Genomic DNA, 24,896 nt, shown 5'->3' with positions numbered 1-24,896 from the left:
GGACTCTTTCTCACATCCCTCAGGATGTATGAGACAACAATTTTGGTTGTTTAAACTACTACTTAGTCTGTGGTACTTTGTTATAGAAGTACAGTAAACTAACAATACCAGTTTTGTTGGAGAGAAGTGAGGGTAGGTGGTTAGAGAGGACTTCAGGGAGGTATATAGGTCAGGTTATCTAGCGCCTCGCAGGCCTTTGCAAATGCCTTTACCAAAATTTGGTAAATTTGCGTAGCTTCTGAAGATTACAAGTAGGCGAGGGCTATACATTACTTCTCCCACAACCTCCTTGCTTTGTGGAATATTATAATGAAGTAATTACCTTCATTATTTTATCAAACTGAATGTGATGACACATACAATTATTAGCAATCAGGAACAAAAACAGTCATACAGTGTCTTCTTATAAACTGGGTCAAGTACATGCTCCCTGAGTTTTATTAGTTATATTTGCTGTGTTACAAATTGCCCCAACTTGTTATGGCTAAAAACAACAAACATTTGTTTTTGTGGGGGACCATGTGTCAGGCTGCCAACCACATGGTTGGACATAGGGCCACACAGTGTCTGAGACCTAGATGGCACTCCAAAGGGAGCTGAGACATTGGGTTGACAGGTCAAATATTTTTAAAAGATTTTTAGATGTTGATGGACATTTATTTTATTATTTATATGTGGTGCTGAGAATCAAACCCAGTGCCTCACACATGCTAGGCGAGCATTCTACCATTGAGCCACAACGCCAGCTGTTACTTGCCAAATTTTTATGTGGTATTCATCTAGGGTGGAGGCACCTGGTCTATATTTCTAGTCATTTCACTTTGTTTTGGGAGTGGGATGGGGATTGAGCGCAGGGCCTTGTTCATGTTAAGCATGATTCTACCACTCAATCACACCACCAGTCCTTTATTCCACATACTTGGGACACAATTTCAATAATTAAACATTATTTCTTACACCCCTTTTACTTAGTAATGGACTCTGCTATAATGTTTCCTAACCTTAAGTTTTATGGATAGAATTCAGATTGGCCTATGGACTTTGATGGGAAAAATACCTCCTTATTTTGATCAATTTCCAACTGAAGGCCATCAACATATCCGAGTCTTTTTAGCAATAACTGCGACTTTGTCACTAACAAAGAGCAAACATATTTTCACATCACATTACAGCTGTTGTCAATATCTGAAAAGATCAATTATGCTCATCCTTACTTCAAATTATGGAGATCATTAGGCCTGCCCCTGGGTTTTTTCTGGGTTGATAAGAACATGCATGCAAAATTATTAGAATGTCCACACTGAGCTGAGAGTGTGGCCCAGTGGTAGAGCACTTGCCCAGCATGTATGAGGCCCTGTGTTTAATAGCCTGCACCACAAAAAAGTATCCATAGTAACCACTGAATTTACAGGCTCAAGCAGCCCCTACCAAAATTCTAATGACATTTTTTACAGAAATAGAAAAAAATCCTAACATTCAAATGGAACCACAAAAGACTCTGAATAGTTAAGTCATCTTGACCTAAAAGCCCAAAGCTGGAGGCATTACACCATGTGCTTTTATAATATACTGCAAGGGTATATGGAATGGTTTAGATAAGAGGTGACCCCCCAGACCTTGATTGTGAGACAATGCAAGAAAGCTTAGAGGTGAAATGATCAGGTTAGGAGAGCCTTAATCTAATCAGCACATTAATCCACTGATGTGGATTAACTGAGTGGTAACTGTAGGCAGGTGGGGTGGGGCTATATGAGGTGGTTCATTGGAGACATGCTTTTGGGGTTTATATTTCGTCAGTGGTGAGGGAAGTGTCTGATTCTCTCTCTCTCTCTCTCTCCCCCTCTCTCCTTCCTGGTTCCAGGTTGTGAGCTGTTTTCCTATGCCACAGTATTCCACCATGATATTCTGCCTCACCTTGGCCCCAGAGCAATGGAGTCAGCCATCTATGGATTGAGAACTCTGAAAATATGAGCCCCCAAATAAACTTTTCCTCCTCTAATTGTTCATGCCAGGTCTTTTGTTCACAGCAAAAAAAAAAAAAAAAGAAGCTGATTACAACAGTATTTTTTTTTCAAACAACATTACCCTATGTAAATTTATGATTACACAAATGATATGCCTTTACGCCATGTACAAACAGAGAAACAACATGTATCCCTTTTGTTTACAATAAAAATTTTAAAAAATTAAAAAAAAAAACCAAACATGTAAAAACAACATTAAGTCTTAATGTTGGAGAACAATCACTTTTGATTCCATAGCCTGCATCCTGGGTACACCAGGACAAGGGATAGACTCTCCGAAGACCTCAGACAGCCCATTTCTATATTTTCTGCTGAGTTCAATTTGCTTAGAGCACTCATGAGTTGGAGTCTTATGCCCAAATTTGTAGAGAATGAAATCATGGACTGATGGCTCTCTGGTTCTGAGTCTTTAAACACTGCCCCACTCCTCTAATGACAAGGTACTGCCCCAAATGGAATCTTGTTGGTGGCTCTGCTCCTATGACACATCTCGGAACAGGCCTTCAGACTGTCTGCAACATACTTTGAAATCTAGGTAGGGACCACCTGGCCCCACAGCTCTTAGGGGAATTGGCTTATATGAATAAGGAGGCTGAGAAGTTCCACAAAATATTTTTGCTAGATGAACACCCTGGAACGCTAGCCATGTGGCTCTGTTCACATCCAAAATCTTCAGAATGTGGGCAGCTCATGGCATAATTCTCAGTTTCAGTCCAAATATGTTAGAATCCAGGAGCCACTAGTGCAAGTCTTAAGAGTCCAAAGTCTAGAAACCCAGTCCTGATTTCCAAAGGCAGAAAAAGAATGCCTTTGTTGTGATTCTGTCTGGGGTCCTAGCTGATTGCATAGTGCCCACCCATATTGATGGCAGATCTTCCCCACTCAGTCTGGAGAACCACACATCAGTTTCCTTCAGAAAACCTCTGAAAGTCACACCCAGAAATAACTCTTTACCATGTATGTATTCCTTAATGCAGTCAAGCTGACACATAAAATTGACCATCATATCTCCTAATCAGCTGTGGCCTCAGGCTGGAGAAGAGATTTTATGACGCTTTTGATGTCATGAGAATGAGATGCTCACTCAATGTCTGAAGTTGGGGTGATTCCAGTGACTTAGCATTGCTCTCCCAATGCTAGCAGCTGCGAGCTCTGCTTGGAATGATTCAGCCTCATGGTCTCAGACTTTTCCCTTCTCCATTACAGTTCCTACAATCGATGGATTGCGCCTTATGGTGGTGCGCAGAAGGGTGTGACCTCAGTTTCTCCAGTGCCAACACTGTTCAGGGAGTAGAAGCAAGTTGAATTCTCTTTGATGAGAAACTGTTTTGTATATACATCCAGTGTAGAAGAAATTAGAGCTGTACTTCAGGCAAGGAGGACAGTCAGAGCTGATGAGGTGCATTGTTCTGCCTGGCCCACATAGAAGATATGTCTTGTCACTTGTCTTTCCAGATCTCTTTTGCAAAGGGACTTTAAAAGCAATCAGTCAAGTTTCAGCCATCCTGTCCAACTGGGAGATAGTCTTTCCACCTTTCCGGGATGCGGTTTCCACCCTTCCTCTTTGCTGAGGGACGTCCAGAACAGTCGCGTCCCCGGCCTCAGCCACTCCGGACGGGATGCCATTGGCTCATGTAGACGCCGAGATGGGGCACACTCAATGCCAAGCGGATCAAGGCCGTCACTGTGGGGTCCTCGGAGCCGGAACAAGATGCTGGTTCGGGAGCGCGCCCGGCAACTCACAACAGTATTTTAATTTCAGCATGGTACTGGCATATAAACAGACATATAGACCAATGGGACAGAGTAGAGAACCCCAAAATCAGTCTACATATTTATGGCCAATTGATCTTAGGCACAGTTACCAAGAACATACAAGGGAGAAGGACAGTCTCTTCAATAGACGGTGCTGGAAAAACTGGATATTCACATGTAGATGACAGATCTTTATCATTTCACCATAGGAAAAAGATTGACTCAAAATAGATTAAGAACTTAAATGTAAGGCCTAAAATTACAAAAGAACTAGAAGAAAACATAGAGGAAAAGCTTTGTGACATTGATCTGGGCAACGAAATTTTGAATATGACCCAAAAGCACAAACAACAAAAGTGAAAATAGACAAATAGGATCACATCACACTAAAATGCTTCTGCACAACAAAGGAAAGGATCAATAGAATGAAAGCATAGTTTATATAATGGGTGAAATTATTTGTCAATGATACATCTGATAAGGAGTTAATAATAAAAAAGGCATTTAGGGAACTCAACTCAATAGCAAGAAAACAAGTAACTGGATTTTAAAACACACAAAGACCAGAAATAGACGTATCTCAAAAGGAAGCATACAAATAGCAATAGATACATGTAAAAATACTCAACATTGCCCATCATCAGAAAAATGCAAATCAAAACCACAGCGAGATATCATCTTCCCCAATTTGAATGGCTATTGCCAAAAGACAAAAGATAAGAAATACTAGCATGGATGTAGAGAAAGGGGAACTCTATACACTGTTGGAATATAAATTGGCATAGCCTTTATGGAAAACAGTATGCAAAGTCCTCCAAATTTTAAAAACAAACTGCCATATTATCCAGCTATCCTATGTCTCAGTCCATATTCAAAAGAAACTAAATTAAGATGCTGAAGAGATAACTGTACTCCCGTGTTTATTGTACCATTATTCACAAAAGCCAAGATATATAATCAAGCTCAGTGTCCATCAACAGATGGATAAAAAAATAAACACAATGAAATGCTATTTCACCTTTAAAAAGAAGGAAATCCTGCCATTTGTTGTGAAAATTACAATTAAAGTAACATTGAGGGTGGACACAGTGCTGCGTGCCTGTAATCTCAGCTGCTTAGGAGGCTGAGGCAGGAGGATCCAGAGTTCAAAGCCAGCCTCGGCAAAAGCGAGGTGCTAAGCAACTCAGTGAGACCCCTGTCTAAATAAAATACAAAATTGGTCTGGGGATGTGGCTCAGTGGTCGAGTGCTCCCGAGTTCCATCCCCAGTACCCCACCCAAAGAAAAACATTGAAAGAACCTTCAAAATGGAGTTGAGGGGCCATCAGGGAAAAGAACTTATGCATTCAGTCACTGCCTAGGAATGTGAATTTGGTAAACTTCTGACTGGAGGCAGCTAGAAAATTTCCTTAATATTGTGCCCAGAGACTTAAGATGTGTAACAAGAGGTTATTACTCTTGTTTTATGGATCTTTTACTAAGTATATACATACATTATTTTACTTATCTTCTATCAATTGCATGATCCCTGCCATACAGCACCTCTTCTTTCTCAATTTCAATAGAAGTACACTGTAATGGAATTTTTATGGTTCTGTACTATTCCCACTTTCTCTGCCTTCTTTGGAACATTTATTCAGAGCTATCTAAACCTGAGTCTCCTGGATTGCAGTTCCTAACACCCCAAGTAAAGTCCTTTTTTGTTGTTTTTGTCTTTGTTTTATTTCTACATTTTTTGGTGTTTAGATTGATCAACACTGTGGTAATATGGATGAACCTGGAGGACATCATGTTCAGTGAAATAAGCCAGATACAGAAGGACAAATATTGCATGCTCTCATTTACATGTGGAAACCTTAAAGGTTGATTTCATAGAAGCAGAGTTAAAATGATGATTACCAGGGGCTGCAGTAGAGAAAAATGAGGAAATATTGGTCAAAGCAAGCAAGTTTCAGTTTAACAGGATGAAAAGATTTTGGAGATCTATTATACAGTGTGGTGAATATAGTCAATAATGTATTACATACTTGAAAATTGCTAAAAGAGTTGATCTTAAATATTTCACCATAAAAATAAGTATGTGAGATGAATGTTAATTAGCTTAACTTAATCATTTCACAATATATACACATATCAAAGCATTACATTCTACAAAATAAATATATACAATTTTTATGTTGATTATGCCTCAGTAATGCTGGGGAGGGAAAAGAAGCACATGTTAATATGCACAAATTGTATCTTTAATATTTTGATGACTGTATTTTAACACAACCAGTTTTTGTTGTAATCCTATATGTTTTACTTTGTGAATTAAAAATGACTTTGTAAAGAGTTGGCCAAAGGGACTCATGGCACAAGGAAAGTTTTTGTTTGTTTGAAGGTGTTTTGTGGGTTTATTTTAATATTTTAGCTGTGCATTAATAAGTAGTTTTTGTAAGCTTTGTGTTCTGTTCCAAGCCATTTACTAAACTGTTATACACACATGTGTATTCATGAGTACATATTTCTTTTTTTGAAAACATTGGACTCTTTAAGATTTATATTTTATGTTTTTATTAGTGCATTATAGTTATACATAAAAGTGGAATTTAATGTGATATGTTCATACATGCACATAACATGATTTGGTCAATTGCATTCCACAGTTCTTTCCCTTTCTCATCCTTCCTCCCTCTGCCTCAATCCTTCCTCTACACCATTGTTCTCCCTTCCATATTCATGAGATCCCTTTTTTAATTCCTTTTTTCTTTCTAGCATCTGCATATGGGAGAAAATATTTGATCCTTGACTTTCTGAGTCTGACTCATTTCACTTGGCATGATGTTCTCCAGTTCCATATATTTACCAGCAAATACCATAATTTCATTCTTCTTTATGACTGAGTAGAACACCATTGTGTATATATACCACATTTTCTTTATCCATCTGTCGATTGGCACATGGGCTGGTTTTGTAACATATCTGGCTATTGTGAATTGTGCTACTATAAACATTGGTATACATGTATCACAATAGTATGCTGATTCTAGTTCTTTTCAGTGAATAACAAGAGTGCTATAACTGAGTCATATGTTGGGTCCATACCTAGTCTTTTGAGGAATCTTCACTTCTTTCCAAAGTGGTTGTACTATTTGCAGTTCCATCAAAAATGCATGAGTGTACCTTTTTCCCCACATCTTCTTCAGTATTTATTGTTATTTGTATTCTTTTTAAAAATTTTTTCTGTAGTTGTATATGGACAAAATGCCTTTGTTTATTTTTATGTGGTATTAAGGATTGAGCCCAGTGCCTCGCATGTGCTAGGCAAGTGCTCTACCACTGAGCTACAATCCCAGCTCTATTTGTATTCTTGATGACTGCTCTTGTAACTGGAGTGAGATGAAATCTCAGTGTAGTTTTGATTTGCATTTCCCTAATTTCTAAGGATTTTGAGCATTTTTCATATATTTGTTGGACATTTGTATTCCTTCTTTTGAGAAATGTTTAGTTCTTTTGCCCATTTATTGATTGGGTTATTTGGGTTTTCGGTGTTGAGTTTTTTGGGGTTAAGTGTTTTTGGGGTTCTTCGTATATTCTTTATATTAATCCCCTGTTGGAAGAGTAGTTGGCAAAGATTTTTCTCCCATTCTCAACCTCTCTCCACAATGTTAATTGTTTCTTTTGCTGTGCAGAAGCTTTTTAATTTAAAGCTATTCATTTTTTATTTTGTACCAGGGATTGAACCTAGGACATTTAGTCACTGAGCCACATCCCCAGCCCCTTTTGGTATTTTATTTGGAGACAGAGTCTTGCTAAGTTGCTTAGGCCCTCACTAAGTTGCTGAGTCTGGCTTTGAACTTGCAATCCTCCTGCCCCAGCCTCTAGAGATGCTGGGATTACAGGCATGCTATTCCACTTGTTGATTCTAGGTTTTATTTCTTGAGTTTTAAGAGTCTTGTTAAAGAAGTAGGTATAGGGCTGGGGAGGTAGCTCAGCTGGTAGAGTGCTTGCATAAGGCCCTGAGTTCGATCCCCAGTACCGCAAAAAAATAAATAAATGAAGAAGTAGGTGCCTGCACCAAATATGTTGGTGTGTTGACCTATGTTTTCTTCTAGCAGTTTCAGTGGCACAAGGAAAATTTATGAATTTCTGATTTAGTATAGGTTCAGATAGGAAAGTGTAAGCACCCTAGGGTATAACTACCTTTGTGGTGTGAACACCTGACTATGGTCTTCAAATGCTAACTAATCTCTGCTGAGTATGCATTTCTGATTAGGAAAACTCAAATGTTTAGAACTGTAAAAATTGTTTATCAATATGAATAAACATTGCTTTTTCCTCCTCTCCTTCAAAATACATGACTAATGCACTCCTTATTCCTATCTCTACTGCCCCTACCCTGCACTAACTTTTCAAAATATCATTTTGTAGACAGATACAATATTTCATTAAATAATTGATTATTTGAATCCAAGATGTCATAGGTGATAAGATTCACCATTCTTTAACACACCAAAAAAAGAAAAATTCCTGTCAGTTCAAACTAATTCACCCCGAATTTAGAGGTAATAAAAAGTTTTTAAAAAGTATCTTAGAGTAGATGAAATAAAGTACATAACAAAACATTGATATCAAAGTGCTTTGAAGTAAATTATAGACAATAAAAAGCATTGTGCATATACAACACAACATAGTAAGGAGTGTGGGTTTTGTTTCTTCACTTATGAAGTCAAAAATTTATTTCTCAGGGCTCCTGACCTGCCACAAGATGGCGAGAGCTCCAAGGAAACATAGGGAGAGGCAGTGACTAGAAGTCACTAGGGGAAAGATCAATAACAAAAACAATGATGGGTCTGTCATTTGGGAGCCTGCGATGGGTTTATTTCAAAGCTGATAATAAATAAACAGAAAAGCAAGTACTTTAGGAGAGCCTAAAGATATACATTTAATATTCCATTTTGTCTTGTGTATACTGGGCTCTGATTTCCAGAGCTCGGGACACACTTGCATAGGCAAGTCAGCATGGTTGGTGTAGGCACAATGTGGACTCATTGGCAATCAAGGCTGTTTAATGTTTCAGAACTTTCCTCAGTCCCATGCAACCAGGCTTGATAAGGGGCTCTTTACAAGACAAGGCTAGCCACAAATTTTTCCTCATTACTCTAAGGCAATTCATTTGTTTTGGGCACACAATATGTAATAGGGAGAATAATAGGGTGCAAGCTCTGGTATATTTCTGTGTGATGAGTAGTGAGAAAGGTGAAGTCTCTCCCATGCCATAAAGGAGTTACCACAATACATTCACAGTAACTCTGTGGAGAAATATTATGAGTCCTGAATGCTAATATATTGCTGCTTAGCATGCAAAATGGTGGAGGGGAATTTGTCAATATCTAGAAAATTACATATGCACACACTTCACTTCCTGGAAGCTACTCCAAAAACATATTTAAAAAATGCAAAATGACATATGCCCTTTGCTACTCCACATTCATGCTACTTATAAAATGAACAGACTAAAGAAACTCAATATAGCCACATAATGAAGTAATACATGATTATAAAAAGGAATGAAGACAATCTTTTTATAGTGAGATGGAATGGTCTTCAGGATAATATAAATGAAAAAAGGCAAGGTGGAAAACAGTTTTTATAGTATGCCACCTTTTGTGTACAAAAGGGGAGAGATACACACACATATGTGTATATGTGTGTATGCATATTTGCTTATATTTTACAATAGCACAATAAACTTTCTTATACATCTCCTCCATCTTGTCTGGAATTATGTTTTTCTTTATATATTGAGAGAGCTGTTGCTTGTAAGCATCTTTATCTTCTTCCACGAGGGAATGCATATAATCTGCAAAGTTATGATCCATGAAGTGCTTCCAATACACTTTTGCATTAGATTCCTTGCTTTCAGAATCATTACCAGGAAATCATTTGGTACTCTGAGGGATAGACAAGCCTCCATCCACTGCCACTGTCAGAGCTTCAAAAGTTTTATTGCCAGTGGTAAATCTATCAAGGCCTGCATTCAAATAGCAAGTAAAGGCACCAGGCTGACCATCAATGCTTTCCACATTATATTTATCTCTGGTTACCTCCACTTGGCCTTCACAGATCTTGCCCATGACAACCTATTGAAAAGACTGATTCAGCAGCAGGCCAGTACAAGATACTGCAGCATAATCTGTCCAGCCAACATGCCATATTTTGGTAGGTGGTGTGCATAAGCTGCATATACTATTATATCCCCTTCTATCCAGGCATAAGCAATGTGACAAGAGATATCTGTTAGTAAATAAATTATCATCTTGTATTCATGTATGTTGTCCTATTCTTATCCTGGATCACTGAGTTTTTCACTGTGACCAAAAGACCCAACAAGAACAACTTAGTGGAGGTTAAGTTCATTTTGGCTCACAGTTTCAGAGGTTCAGTCCGTGGTCACCCAAGTACAAAGCTCTGGGCCCAAGATGAGGCAGATTATCATGGTGGATAAGTGGTGTTCATCTCAGGGCAGCCAGGAAGCAGCAGGATGAGCAGGTGTGGGACAGCAAGGAGGGCCACAGGGAAGATGCACCCTTTCATAGCACAATCCCAATGATCCACCTCCTCCAGCCATGCCCCACCTGCCTATAGGTACTACTCAGTACATTCAAACTAGGATGGACTGATTAGGTTATAGCTTTTGCTGTAACCTCTAAATATTCCTTCATTAACATGGAAGCTTTGGAGGGACATATCATATCCAAACCATAACAATCACCAAGTTTCCAAATGCAGTAATTGATTTAATCCTCTCATCTTCTTCTAAATTTGACTTGGTAGCTCTTAAAGTAGGCTTTATCTTAATAGCTTTAACAAACCCAATACTACAGAACATAGCTATGTATCTATGGCTTGACACAGACCTGAAGGTCCAGCAGTGCTACAGAGGGGAAAATGTATATTTACTGTTAAAGTATGTTCTTTCTAGCTCCTTCATTAAAAAGCCTGGAATCAATGACAACCCAGCAACAATAAAATGCCCTTAGCACCCAGGTTTTGGTCTTTAAATACCTTTTCCCACTGAAAAAGAGCCAGAGTTCTTTGGAGGTCCGGAGCAGTAAATATACACGATGAGCCTGGGAGATGGTAAAACAGAAAGCAAGAAGCTTTCAAAGATTACTGGGTTTCCAACAAAAGAAAAAAAGGAGCAAATTTCAAAAGGATTCCACTGGTCAGTAATGCAATAATTTGTGCAAAATAATAGACATTTATGGGCTGCGGTTGTAGCTTAGTGACAGAGCACTTGCCTAGCATGTATGAGGCACTGGGTTTGATGCTCAGCACCACATATAAATAAATGAATAAATAAATAAACAAATAAAATGTCCATTGACAACAAGAAATATTTTTAAAAAATGGACATCTAGGCCTGGGGATATAGCTCAGTTGGTAGAGTGCTTGCCTCCCAGGCACAAGGCCCTGGGTTCAATCCCCAGCACCACACAAAAAAATGGACATATAGTTTTAGTTCTGGCATGTTAAGAGTGACATTGCCATCCTTACAAAAAATTAAAAGCTGGGGGTCACTATAAATGGTGGAGAAGAGAATTGTAGGGTTCTTTCTCTCCACAAAAGCAACTAGTAAGCCAGCCAATTGTCAGAAGCCATTTTCACAGAACTCTGGAATCTAGTTTAAAATAAAAACTAAAGTGAATGAAGGGAGAGCTTAATGAAGACGTTGTTGTCTTGCCTGCTCACTGTCTCTCACTACCAGAGCAGTGGCAGCTGTAAAGATGGCAGCTCACACTCGGTGTAGGTTTCTTCTGCCAGATGAAACCAATACAGACCTTACTCTCAAAGAATTGTGTGTGTGTGTGTGTGTGTGTGTGTGTGTGTGTATTTTAACCTGTCTGGTGGTTCCCTGAAGAAAGGGTACAGCTGACTATCAGCTGACTTTAAACATTCCAAGGGCTGGGGCAGCTTATTGGATGGCACTGGCTGAACGCATTTCAAGGCAAAAGTATTGCTTGTGGCAGCATGTAGCAAGAGATAGTTACCAGCTGGTACAAGCAAAGGATAGACTGAAAGGCTTGGGAAGGAAGAGACTTGGAAAGGAGATACATGGAGGAATAAGGGATTTTAAAAGCCCCCACCTAAACAAAGGACATGAAAAGGCCATGCACATGCCCTCTGTAGAACTCATCAGGCTCTATAACAGCCTGAAAGCACCTGAAGCTTTTGCTACTGGTTGACTTTCAGACTTCCCATAAGCAGAAAGTGATGCCGGAGGCACAGTTGTAAATGGCCTACCTAAGCATTGAAGGACTAACCTCCCCACCAAGAAAAAAAAAGGCAACACATATTTATTACTCACAAAACTGATGGAGAAAAAAATGAAACATTTATCTGACTTTTCTGTATTCATTGTGGTTCAGAGTAAGCAAATAGTTGATAAGAAGTTTCTATTTATAGAAGGATTGTAATAAATGCAAAAGAAGTGCTCACATTAGAAAAATCACCATTTTGTAATTCTTTATTGAAATAATAGATCTATGCAGAGGTTATTAGACTAAAAATTTGAGCTGGCCACGGTGGAGCATGCCTGGAATCCCAGTAGCTCTGGAAGCTGAGGCAGGAGGATCATGAGTTCAAGTTCGGCCTCAGCAACTCAGCAAGATCCTGTCTCTAAATAAAATATAAAAAAAGGGCTAGAGATGTGGCTCAATGGCTAAGTGCCCCTGGGTTCAAACCCCAGTACCAAAACCAAACAAACAAAAGATAAATAAAAAGTTGATGGGAATCTTTATTACAGGGAGCACAATCTGGTATCACTTGAACCTTCTGATGAATCTTAGCATCAATCAAAATGAGATAGGCATAGGCTGGGGATATAGCTCAGTTGGTAGAGTGCTTGCCTTGCAAGCACAAGGCCCTGGGTTCAAATCCATACTGCACCTCCTCATGCACTGTGGTAGTAAGTACATGGCACCATCTACTAGGTATCCTTGCCTAAAAATTGACAACGAATCTAACCAAACCTCTAGTTCTCACTACTGTTATTAGGAAATACAAGGGACAAAGGACAATTTAAACAATGTCACCAGGAAGTAACTGGCCAAATCTAGAGCATCCAACAGTCAACAGAAAAAAATGGCCCAGTTTCTTCAACAAATCAGTGACACAGAAAAGGGAAGATGTGAGATAGGAATTTGGGCATACAGAAAAATAAAGATAAACTGAGTCACAAAAAAGAAACACCCATGAGCAGCTGGAATACAAGAAATACCCATGAACTGAACTGAAAAACAAGCAACTCCTGAGCAACCCAGCCCATGCCCTTGTCCTATGTCCTTACCTGCAAAATGTAACACAATACAAGTGCTTGAAAACTGGTGTGAAATTGTGACCCCACCCAGACTCTTCCTCTAGTCTAGCCCCAAGCTATTCTCCCTTTATAAATATTAACACCCCAGACAAATGGGCTGCTGTCTCTCCCTCTGGAGATGGGCCACTTTCTCCTTTGAATGTGTATTCCTTGCTTTACCCCAAAAGGCATCTCCCCTTGAGATAATCCATGCTCTCCCTTGAATGTGTATCTGCTTCCCTAAATAAATCTGTTTTTGATGGGCACCTGCTGAAATTCTTGGAGATACCCCTCTCCAAGAATTCCTCTTGTGGACTATTACAGAATAAAAGAGAACTAAGAAACCTCATCAACTGCTACAGTTTGGCTCTAAAATGTCCCCCAAAAGCTCGTGTGTTGAAGGTTTGGTCCCCAATGCAGCAGTGTTCAGAGGTGGGACTTTTCAGAGGTGATTGGATCCTGAAGGCTGTAACCTCATCAAGGAATTAATCCATTTATGAATTCATAACTTGATGGGTTTTGGGGGAGGGACTTTGTTATAAAACTGAACTCGCTGCTTTCCTGCTGCCATGAGGTGTGCAGCTTTCCTCTGCTACATGCTTCTGCTAAGATGCACTGCCTTGCCAAAGACCTAAAAATAACCACACAAAGAGACAATGGAATAAAACCTCTGAAATCTTGAGCCAAAATAAATCTTTCTTCCTCGAAATTTAATTATCTCAGGTATTTTGTCATAGCAACACAAAGCTGGATAACAAGTGCAATCAGTGGATCTTGTTTGCATCCTGATTTGAATAAACTATAAAAAGACATCTTGAAAACAATTATGAAAATTTGAATATGGACTGAGAATGAAGAAATTATTGCTAACTTTAGTCAACATGCTAGCATAGTGGTATGTTTTTTAAAACAATCTTATCAGTTATAGATGTATACCAATGTAATTTCTGTGAAATTTTCTTTAAAATCCTCCAGTCCTTTGCACCTGCAAAGGAAAAGAGGATTGAAGCATAGATGAAATAAGATTGGCAAAGTACAGAATAGAGGACACAGAGACAAACCCACATAAATACAGTTATCTCATACTAGACAAAGGTGTATGAGACAAAGGTGCCAAAAACATACAATGGAGAAAAGATAGCCTGTTCAACAAATGGTGCTGGGAAAACTGGAAATCCACATGCAGCAAAATGAAACTAAACCCCTCTCTCTCATCCTGCACAAAAATCAACTCTAAATGGATCAAGGACCTCAGAATCAGACCCTGCATCTTATAGAAGAAAAAGTAGGTCCAAGTCTTCAACATGTCGGCTTAAGATCAGACTTCCTTAACAGGACTCCCATAGCACAAGAAATAAAAGCTAGAGTCGATAACTTGGATAGATTCAAACTAAAAAGCTTTTTCTCAGCAAAGGAAACTATCAGCAACGTGAAGAGAGAGCCTACAGAGTGGGAGAAAATTGTTAACACACACATTTCAGCTAGAGCACTAATCTCCAGAATCTATAAAGAACTCAAAAAACTTTACACCAAGAATACAAATAACCCAATCAACAAATGGGCTAAGGAAATGAACACACTCTTCACAGAAAAAGATCTATAAGCAATCAACAGATATATGAAAAAAGTTCAACATCTCCAGTAATAAGAGAAATGCAAATCAAAACTACCCTAAGATTCCATCTCACCCCAATTAGAATGGCGATTATCAAGAATACAAGCAACAATAGGTGTTGGCGAGGATGTGGGGAAATGTACACTCATACATTGCTGGTGGGGTTGCAAATTGGTACAACCACTCTAGAATGCAGTATGGAGATTCCTTAGAAAACTTGGAATGGAACCACCATTCAACGTAGCTATCCCACTCCTTGGCCTATACCCAAAGGACTAAAATCACCATACTACAGTGATGCAGCCACATCAATGTTCATAGCTATTCAATTCACAATAGCTAGATTGTGGAACCAACCTAGATGCCCTTCAGTTGATGAATGGATAAAGAAACTGTGGTATATATACACAATGGAATACTACTCAGCCATAAAGAGGAATAAAATTATGGCATTTGCAGGTAAATGGATGCAATTGGAGAATATCAAGCTAAATTAAATAAGCCAATCCCAAAAAACCAAAGGCCAAATGATCTCTCTGATAAGAGGATGATGATACCTAATGGGGGATGGGAGGGAGGCAAGAATGGAGGAAGTATGAATTGTATAGATGAAAAAAGAGGGGTGTCAGGGGTGGGTGGAAGGAAAAATACCAGAATGAGACAAACATCATTACCTATGTACATGTATGATTACACAAATGGTGGGACTCTAATTCATGTACAACCAGAGAAACAACAGTTGTACCCCATTTGTTTATAATGAGTCAAAATCAATAAATTATTTTAAAAAGATTGGCAAAGTGTTACTTATAGAAACTGTGATGGTACATGGAGGATCATTATATTATTCTTTCTTCTTTTATGTATGCTTGAACTTTTGATAATAAAAGATGAAAAAATAAGTCTGGATTCTACTTTTTAATGTGCCCTTAATTAGCTTTGTAATCCTGGCCAAGTCATTTCATTACAGTACCTCAACTCCCTCCTCAGTAACAGAGACATAAAAACCAGTTAAAATTCATTGTGTCTATTATATGTCCAGAGTTATACCAAGTAGTACATAAGAATAAAGGAAATGTATATATCTTACCTATATATCTGTTTATTCTTGAAGCATCAGGGTGGGAGAAGAAGAGCAGCAAGAGAGAAAACTGGATTTTTGGAAATATAGAATATTATAAAAGAAGAAAATCATCACCTCTAATTCTACTACACAGCAGTAACAAACTGAGATCTTGGTATACATTTATACAGCTTCCAGACATTTTCTATAACTACAACATATACGTGCCTTTTTTAAAAAATAAAATTTGGACCACGCCATGTGTCCTTAAGCTCAGTTTGTGTGAGTGTGTGTGCATACTATTCTATCCCATGGGTAATCATACTAAAGTATATAAAAGCATTATAGATATGTCAACATGACCTAGTTTTCATTTTCTTCCCACAGCAGTTTCAATAACTACAATCAGTCTTTTAATGAATAGGTACCACATGTGCCAAAGGAATAGTCATCTCTGGTTCAACTCTTGCAGCTGGTCTCCTGATTTCTCATTTTACTCTCCTCTAATTCATCCTTCACACAAACACCAAAGTGATCGTCCTGAAATAGCCCTAAGTCACTCCTCTACTCCATAAGCTTCAGTGCAAGAGGTTCTTTATTGTGTGCTCCCATTTATTTGACAGTCTCAAAAAGACAAAACTAAAATGAAAGAAGACAGACAGACAAAACAATAGGAACCAAGATTGATGGTTGCCAGTGATTAGGGGATGGAGTGGATTTGACTATAATTGGATAGCACAGAGAAATTCTATGGAATATTGGAACTGTTCTGTAATTTGATTGTAGTGGTGGTAACAAATACATTCATGTGTTAAATTTCATAGAACTCTATATTATTCCAAAATGTCAATTTTTCTGTATGATAATTTTTAAGTCATTGATGGTTCTCCCATTGCTTACAAATTCAAATTCAGGATTCTTAGTCAATACATTTAAGGCCCTCTGTGTTTCTGCCATCTATCAGTCTAATTTTCCAACATCTCTAACTGTGTCTCATCCCTAAAACACTTTCTAACCACACTGTCGCTACTTGCTGTTTGGTGAATGTATGTATCATGATCTTTAACACCTTTGTCTGCCAAAAATGCACCTACCCACCACCACCAGTGGAAATCCTATTTATTCTACAAGTCTTAGTTCCAATCTCATATCCAATGTGTACCTCTCCTCACTTCCTCAGGCAGAATTGAATCTGTCATGCTCCCCCAGTACTTTGCCTATATCTCATTGCCTGACAGTGCCCCAGTGATCAGGCAATGAAACCCCAAACCTCACTTAGAAGTATTCACTGTAACCAAACATTTGCATTTCTTCCGTTCATGTCTCAGTACCCAATGCCTCACTGGTTTCTATGCCAGGCTACACCCAGAGGCTTTAGATTTGTCCTGCTATTTACTTCCCCATCCTTTAAACCTGTTTCCAACTTCATTCTTTTTAAAATATTTCTAGTTGTAGATGAACACAATACCATTAAGTATCACCATCTGCTTATCATAGAGATCATTCGACCTTTGTTTGAGACTGGCTTATCTCACTTAGCATGATATTCTCCAATTTCATCCATTTGCCTGCAAATGCCATAATTTTATCATTCTTTATGGCTGAGTAATATTCCATTGTATATATATATACCACAGTTTCTTTATCCACTCATCAATTGAAGGACATCTAGGTTGGTTCCACAGTCTGGCTATTGTGAATTGAGCAGTTATGAACATTGATGTGGCTGTATCTCTGTAGTATGCTGATTTTAGGTCCTTTGGGTATAGGACAAGGAGTGGGATAGCTGGGTCAAATGGAGAGTCCATTCCAAGTTTCCTAAGGAACCTCCACACTGCTTTCCAGAGTGGCTGCACTAATTTGCAGCCCCACCACCAATGTATGAGTGTACCTTTCTCCCCACATCCTCGCCAACACCTGTTGTTGCTTGTATTCTTGATAATCGCCATTCTTATTGGGGTGAGATGGAATCTTAGGGTGGTTTTGATTTGCATTTCTCTTATTACTAGAGATGTTGAACATTTTTCCATATGTTTGTTGATTGCTTGTACATCTTCTTCTGTGAAGTGTCTATTCATTTCCTTAGCCCATTTGTCGACTGGATTATTTGAATTCTTGGAGTAGAGTTTTTTGAGTTCTTTATAGATTCTGGAGATTAGTGCTCTATCTGAAGTATGATTGGCAAAGATATTCTCCCACTCTCTAGGCTCTTTCTTCGCATTGCTGATAGTTTCCTTTGCTGAGAGAAAGCTTTTTAGTTTGAATCTATTCCAGTTATTGATTCTTCCTTTTATTTCTTGTGCTATGGGAGTCCTGTTAAGGAAGTCTGGTCCTAAGCCGACATGTTGAAGATCTGGACCTACTTTTTCTTCTGTAATCTGCAGGGTCTCTGGTTTGATTCCGAGGTCCTTAATCCATTTTGAGTTTAGTTTCGTGCATGGTGAGAGATATGGGTTTAGTTTCATTCTGTTGCATATGGATTTCCAATTCTCCCAGCACCATTTGTTGAAGAGGCTATCTTTTCTCCATTGCATATTTTTGGCCCCTTTGTCTAGTATGAGAAAATTGTATTTATTTGGGTTTGTGTCCGTGTCCTCTATTCTGTGCCATTGATCTACCTTTCTATTTTGGTACCAATACCATGCCATTTTGGTTACTATTGCTTTGTAGTAGAGTTGAAGAGCTGGTATTGCAATACCCCCTGTTTCACTCTTCCTGCTAAGGATTGCTTTAGCTATTCTGGGTTTCTTATTCTTCCAGATGAATTTCATAATTGCTTGCTCTATTTCTGTAAGGTACGTCATTGGGATTTTAATTGGAATTGCATTGAATTTGTATAGCACTTTAGGTAGTATGGCCATTTTGACAATATTAATTCTTCCTATCCAAGAACATGGAAGATCTTTCCATCTTCTAAGGTGTTCTTTAATTTCTTTCTTTAGTGTTGTATAGTTCTCATTGTAGAGGTCTTTCACCTCTTTTGTGAGATTGATTCCCAAGTATTTTATTTTTTTAAGGCTATTGTGAATGGGGTAGTTTTCCTAATTTCTCTTTCTGAAGATTCATCACTTATGTATAAAAATGCATTGGATTTATGAGCATTGATCTTGTAACCTGCTACTTTACTGAATTCACTTATGAGTTCTAAGAGTTTTCTGGTGGAATTTCCATTTTCCTCTAAGTATATAATCATGTCATCAGCGAACAGGGATAGTTTGAGTTCTTCTTTTCCAATTTGTATCCCTTTAATTTCCTTGGTTTATCTAATTGCTCTGGCCAGAGTCTCAAGAACAATGTTGCATAGAAATGGCGAAAGAGGGCATCCCTGCCTTGTTCCAGTTTTTAGGGGGAATGCTTTCAGTTTTTCACCATTTAGAATGATATTAGCCATGGGCTTAACATAAATGGCCTTTACAATGTTAAGGAATGTTCCCACTATCCCTATTTTTTCTAGTGTTTTGAGCATGAAGGGGTGCTGTATTTTATCAAATACTTTTTCTGCATCTATTGAAATAATCATGTGATTCTTGACTTTAAGTCTATTAATGTGGTGAATTACGTTTATTGATTTCCTGATGTTGAACCAACCTTGCATCCCTTGATGAAACCAACTTGATCATGGTGCACTATCTTTTTAATATGTTTTTGTATGCGATTTGCTAAAATTTTGTTGAGAATTTTTGCATCAATGTTCATTAAGGATATTGGTCTGAAATTTTCTTTCCTTGATGAGTTTCTGTCTGGTTTAGGTATCAGGGTGATATTGGCTTCATAGAATGAGTTTGGGAGGGTTCCCTCCTCTTCTATTTTATGGAATACTTTGAGAAGTATTGGAATGAGCTCTTCTTTAAAGGTTTTGTAGAACTCAGCTGAGAACCCATCTGGTCCCGGACTTTTCTTTGTTGGTAGGCTTTTGATGACTTCTTCTATTTCAGTACTTGAAATTGGTCTATTTAAATTCTGTATGTCCTCCTCGTTCAGTTTAGGCAATTCATATGTCTCTAGAAACCTGTTGATGTCTTTGAAATTTTCTATTTTGTTGGAGTATAGATTTTCAAAATAGCTTCTAATTATGTTTTGTATTTCAATCGTGTCTGTTGTGATATTTCCTTGTTCATTCCGAATTTTAGTGATTTGGGTTTTCTCTCATCTTCTCTTTGTTAGTGTGGCTAAAGGTTTATCAATTTTGTTTATTTTTTCGAAGAACCAACTATTTATTTTGTCAATTTTTTGTATTGTTTCTTTTGTTTCAATTTCGTTGATTTCAGCTCTGAGTTTAACTATTTCCTGTCTTCTACTACTTTTGGTGCTGTTCTGTTCTTCTTTTTCTAGGGCTTTGAGCTGTAGTGTTAGGTCGTTTATTTGTTGAGTTTTACTTCTTTTATTAAATGCGCTCCATGAAATAAATTTCCCTCTAAGTACTGCTTTCATAGTGTCCCAGAGATTTTGATATGATGTTTCTTTGTTCTCATTTACCTCTAAGAATTTTTTAATTTCCTTCCTAATATCTTCTGTTATCCATTCATCATATAATAGCATATTGTTTAATCTCCAGATGTTGGAGTAGCTTCTGTTTTTTACTCTTTCATTTATTTCTAACTTCAATCCATTATGATCTGATAGAATACATGGTAGTGTCTCTATCTTCTTGTATTTGCTAACATTAGCTTTGTGGCATAATATATGGTCTATTTTAGAGAAGGATCCATGTGCTGCTGAGAAGAAAGTGTATTCGCTCTTGGTTGGATGGTATATTCTATAAATGTCCGTTAAGTCTAAATTATTGATTGTTATTGAGATCTATGGTTTCTTTGTTCAATTTTTGTCTGGAAGATCTGTCCAGGGGTGAGAGAGGCGTGTTAAAATCACCTAGTATTATTGTGTTATGGTCTATTTGGTTTCTGAAATTGAGAAGGATTTGTTTGACATACATGGATGAGCCACTGTTTGGGGCATAGATGTTTATGATTGTTATGTCTTGCTGATTTATGCTTCCATTAAGCAGTATGAAATGACCTTCTTTATCCCTTCTGACTAACTTTGGCTTGAAGTCCACATTATCTGAAATGAGGACGGATACTCCAGCTTTTTTGCTGACCATGTGCATGGTATGTTTTTCCCCATCCTTTCACCTTTAGTCTATGGGTATCTTTCTATGAGGTGAGTCTCTTGCAGGCAACATATTGTTGGATCTTTCTTTTTAATCCAATCTGCCAGTCTATGTCTTTTGATTGATGAATTCAGGCCATTAACGTTCAGGGTTATTATTGAGATAGTATTTGGTTTCCCGGTCATTTGGTTCATTTTTTAAGTTTTATTATTTATTTGTTTGACACATCTTGGTTCCTCCTTTATTTGACAATTCCTTTAGGATAATTCCTCCCTTTGCTGATTTGCTTCTTTGTTTTTCATCTCTTCCTCATGGAATATTTTGTTGAGAATGTTCTGTAATGCTGGCTTTCTTTTTGTAAATTCTTTTAGCTTTTGTTTATCATGGAAGGATTTTATTTCATCGTCAAATTTGAAGGTAAGTTTTGCTGGGTGTAAGATTCTTGGTTGGCATCCATTTTCTTTCAGGGCTTGAAAAATGTTGTTCCAGGCCCTTCTGGCTTTTAGGGTCTGGATTAAAAAATCTGCAGATATCCGTATTGGTTTCTCCCTGAATGTAATTTGGTTCTTTTCTCCCACAGCCTTTAAAATTCTGTCTTTATTTTGTATGTTAGGTATTTTCATTATAATGTGCCTTGGTGTGGGTCTGTTGTAATTTTGTGTATTTGGAGTCCTATAAGCCTCTTGAACTTGATCTTCCATTTCATTCTTCAGATTTGGGAAATTTTCTGATATTATTTCATTGAATAAATTGTTCTTTCCTTTGGCTTGTTTCTCTAGGCCTTCCTCAATCCCAATAATTCTTAAATTTGGCCTTTTCATGATATCCCATAGTTCTTGTAGATTCTGTTCATGATTTCTTACCATCTTCTCTGTTTGTTCAACTTTGTTTTCAAGGTTAAATATTTTGTCTTCAATGTCTGAGGTTCTGTCTTCCAGGTGTTCTATCCTACTAGATACGCTTTCTATGGAGTTCTTAATTTGGTTTATTGTTTCCTTCATGTCAAGGATTTCTGTTTGTTTTTTTTTTCAATATCTCTAACTCTTTATTGAAATGATCTTTTGCTTCCTGTATTTGCTCTTTTAACTGTCGATTGGTGCGGTCATTCAATGCTTGCATTTGCTCTTTCATCTCATCATTCAGTGCGTGCATTTGCTCTTTCATCTCATCGTTTGCTTCCCTGATCATTTGAATTATGTATATTCTGAACTCCTTTTCTGTCATTTCTTCTGCCATGCTGTCATTGGGTTTTATTGATGTAACATCTAGATTTGTTTGCAGCATTTTCTTTCCTTGTTTTCTCATATTGTTCAGGTATCAGTGGACCACTGAGATATTGCAGATTTCCTCTATTGACTTACAATGTCCCTGAAGATTTCTATATATATCCCCTCTTAGCCTTCAGTAGGCTGAAGTCTTGGAGGAAGTTGATAATGCGGTGCTCCACAGGAAGCTGCCTCTCTAGGAGTGGTGGCCTTCAGGTGGGGTATATTCCCTGCGAGTGGGCAGAGGTGCCTCCACTTGTTGACCAATGGTCATCCAAAGGGGAACTAGGCTGCAGGCTGAGGCAAGGCCTGTTTGGGCCTGTGTCTCTGGTTTTACCGTCCTTGTGGGGAAACCTCACCCAGCAGGGAAGACTCACCCGGTGGGGAGGTCTCACTGGTCAGTTCCCTCCTAGAGGTTCCCCTCAATTTACAGCTACCGCCTGGGCTGGGCTGCCTTCCTCTGCAAAGTTCCCAGGGGCCCGGCCCTACCTCCTGGGCCTGGGAGCCTCACCCTTCGCAGATGAATCTCCTTAGGCTGCCCCTCCTCAGAGAATCTGCCTGCAGTCCTGCAACCTTCGCTCCACCCCTAAGCGTGTCTCTGTGGGGCTCTTCCACCAAGAAGCCTCCTAGATCCTGGGACCCTGCTCTGCACCTAATCGCCTGGCTATGCGGCCCCTCCTCTGAGCAGCCACCTGGGGCCCCATACAATCTCTCTGAGTCCCAGAGACCCGCCACACGCCTCTTCCTCCAGACAGCCGCCCAGTATTCCGGTGCGGTCACTAGGAATCCAAGCAACTCACTGCGTGCCTCCTCCTCCCACCAACCACCCGTAGCCCGGGGCAATCAATCACTCCGAGTCGAAATGAAATGACCCTCCCCGTTCCTCCTCCTCCTCCAGGTAACCCCCCGGGTGTTCAGGAGCGGTCACTCTGAGTGGCTCTGAATCCACGTGACCCGCTGCAGGCATCCTCTGGGCAACCGCCTGGAGCTCTGGTGCGGCCACTCGAGACCAAGCGACCCACCGCACTTCTCCTCCAGGCAGCCCCCCTGTGTTCAGGAGCTGTCACTTTAAGTCCAAACTACTCACCAATCACTTCCTCCTCTGAGCAGCCGCCTGGAGCTCCATTGCAGTCACTGCGAGTCCAAACGCCCCGCCGCGCTCCTCCTCCTCCTCCTCCTACTCCTCCGGGCAGGCCCTGGTGTTCAGAAGTGGTCTGAGTCCAAACAGCCCACCGCGCAGCCCCTCCTCTGGCAACCGCGTGTAGCTCTGGCGTAGTCACTCCGAATCCAAGCGGCCGCACTCCTCTTCCTCCTCCTCGTCCTCAGGGCAGGCCCCGGTGCTCTGAGTCCACACTGCTCTCCTCGCCGCTCCTCCCCTGGGCAGCCACCGGAGCCCCAGTGGTTGCTCCGAGTCCCAGCGCTGTGCTGAGCGGCCTCCTCTACGACGCTCCCAGTTGTCCGAGTTCACTGCTCCAGCGGGGGGAGGGGTGTCTCGCCGGCAGCTCTACTTCACAAAGTTCCCTGTGTTCCAGGACTACCGCCCCATCCGGGACGCCTCCCCAATGGGAGAGACTCCCCCGGCTGCTTTGAGTTTGTCCCAAGTCTCTCAATATCTCCTCTTTTGAATCCTGAGTCCTGGAGCAACATGAAATGCAGCCACCCTCTAGGCCGCCATCTTGAAACGCCTCTCAATTCCTGTCTTTAAGCACATGATTTTCCATTCCACTCCCAGTGAAGTTCTAGTTTTCTAACCTGGCTATGCCTATTCAATCTGACTTTCCTATATGAGAGACAGAAGCCTTGTCTAGCCGGTGTGGGTACCTCAGGGTTGAGGTGAGGAGGAGGAATATCTTATTGGCAAGGGAGACAATCTAATATGGAAGAGCAAGTTGAGGAGTCAAGTGAGACAGACAGAGGTTGGAAAAGAGAAGCAGAGCTAATTGGGTCAGGAAAGCAAGAAAGAGTGGAGCCCAAAACCAAGAATATGAGCATAGGGAAGGCAGGAAACCTCTAGAGCAGGCTAAGCCACAGGTTGGTTTGGGTAATATTTTGTGGAAACCAATGTACAAAAAGTGACTGTCAAAGCAGAAGATGCCAAGAGACCAAAGAGGTAGACAAAGTCAGAATTGTACAAAATGCAATTTATTAGGGATTCATGGACAGAAGTGTGTTCTGGGCAGCAGGAAGACAAGATAATCCCTGCACCTTGTATCAGGAGGAAGGGGTGTGTATACTAAGCTATCCAAAGGTGGGTCACAATCAACTGGAATGTACCTGAGCTTTATCAGAAACTATTTAAATATTCAGTTAAGGAACAGTTCAGGCATCAGTGCCAGGCATAAAATGCTCAGATGACTGTTTTGACGACTTTATTTCTCTTATAGGGTTTATAATGCAAGCCAGGATCACCTGGTGAGCAAGATGGCAGTTTCAACCAAGATGGCTGCAGTCATGTCAAGCTGGATCAGGATCCCTTTAGGTAAATATTAGAAACAAAGGCCTTTTGACTATTCCCTTCTGTGTTTGTGTCATGTGTAAAGAGACCTACTCCTATTTAAAGAGCAAAAGATGAAAGACATGCACTGACTTTGGTGCTACCCAGTCCAGATCATGAGTCCTAACATGATGATAAAATGAAACTATATAAATGATCCAACATCAACCTTGGTATCCAGTAAGCACTCAACAGATAACCCTCTCCCTTCAAGGGCACCTACTATAA

At 39.5% G+C, this 24,896-nt stretch overlaps 1 pseudogene across 1 annotated transcript; it reads right to left on the bottom strand.

Moving 5' to 3' along the window:
• Nucleotides 1-7,835: 7,835 nt before the first annotated feature.
• LOC306651387 (large ribosomal subunit protein uL18-like) lies at nt 7,836-10,846 on the bottom strand (annotated as a pseudogene). Its single transcript has one exon. The product of its transcript is annotated as a large ribosomal subunit protein uL18-like (transcript).
• Nucleotides 10,847-24,896: the final 14,050 nt, after the last annotated feature.

The sequence above is a fragment of the Sciurus vulgaris genome, assembly GCF_902686455.1.
Source record: "Sciurus vulgaris genome assembly, chromosome: X".
Lineage (NCBI taxonomy): Eukaryota > Metazoa > Chordata > Mammalia > Rodentia > Sciuridae > Sciurus > Sciurus vulgaris.
The sequence above is the reverse complement of the archived record's forward strand: the minus strand, read 5'-3'. Positions and strand labels throughout refer to the sequence as shown.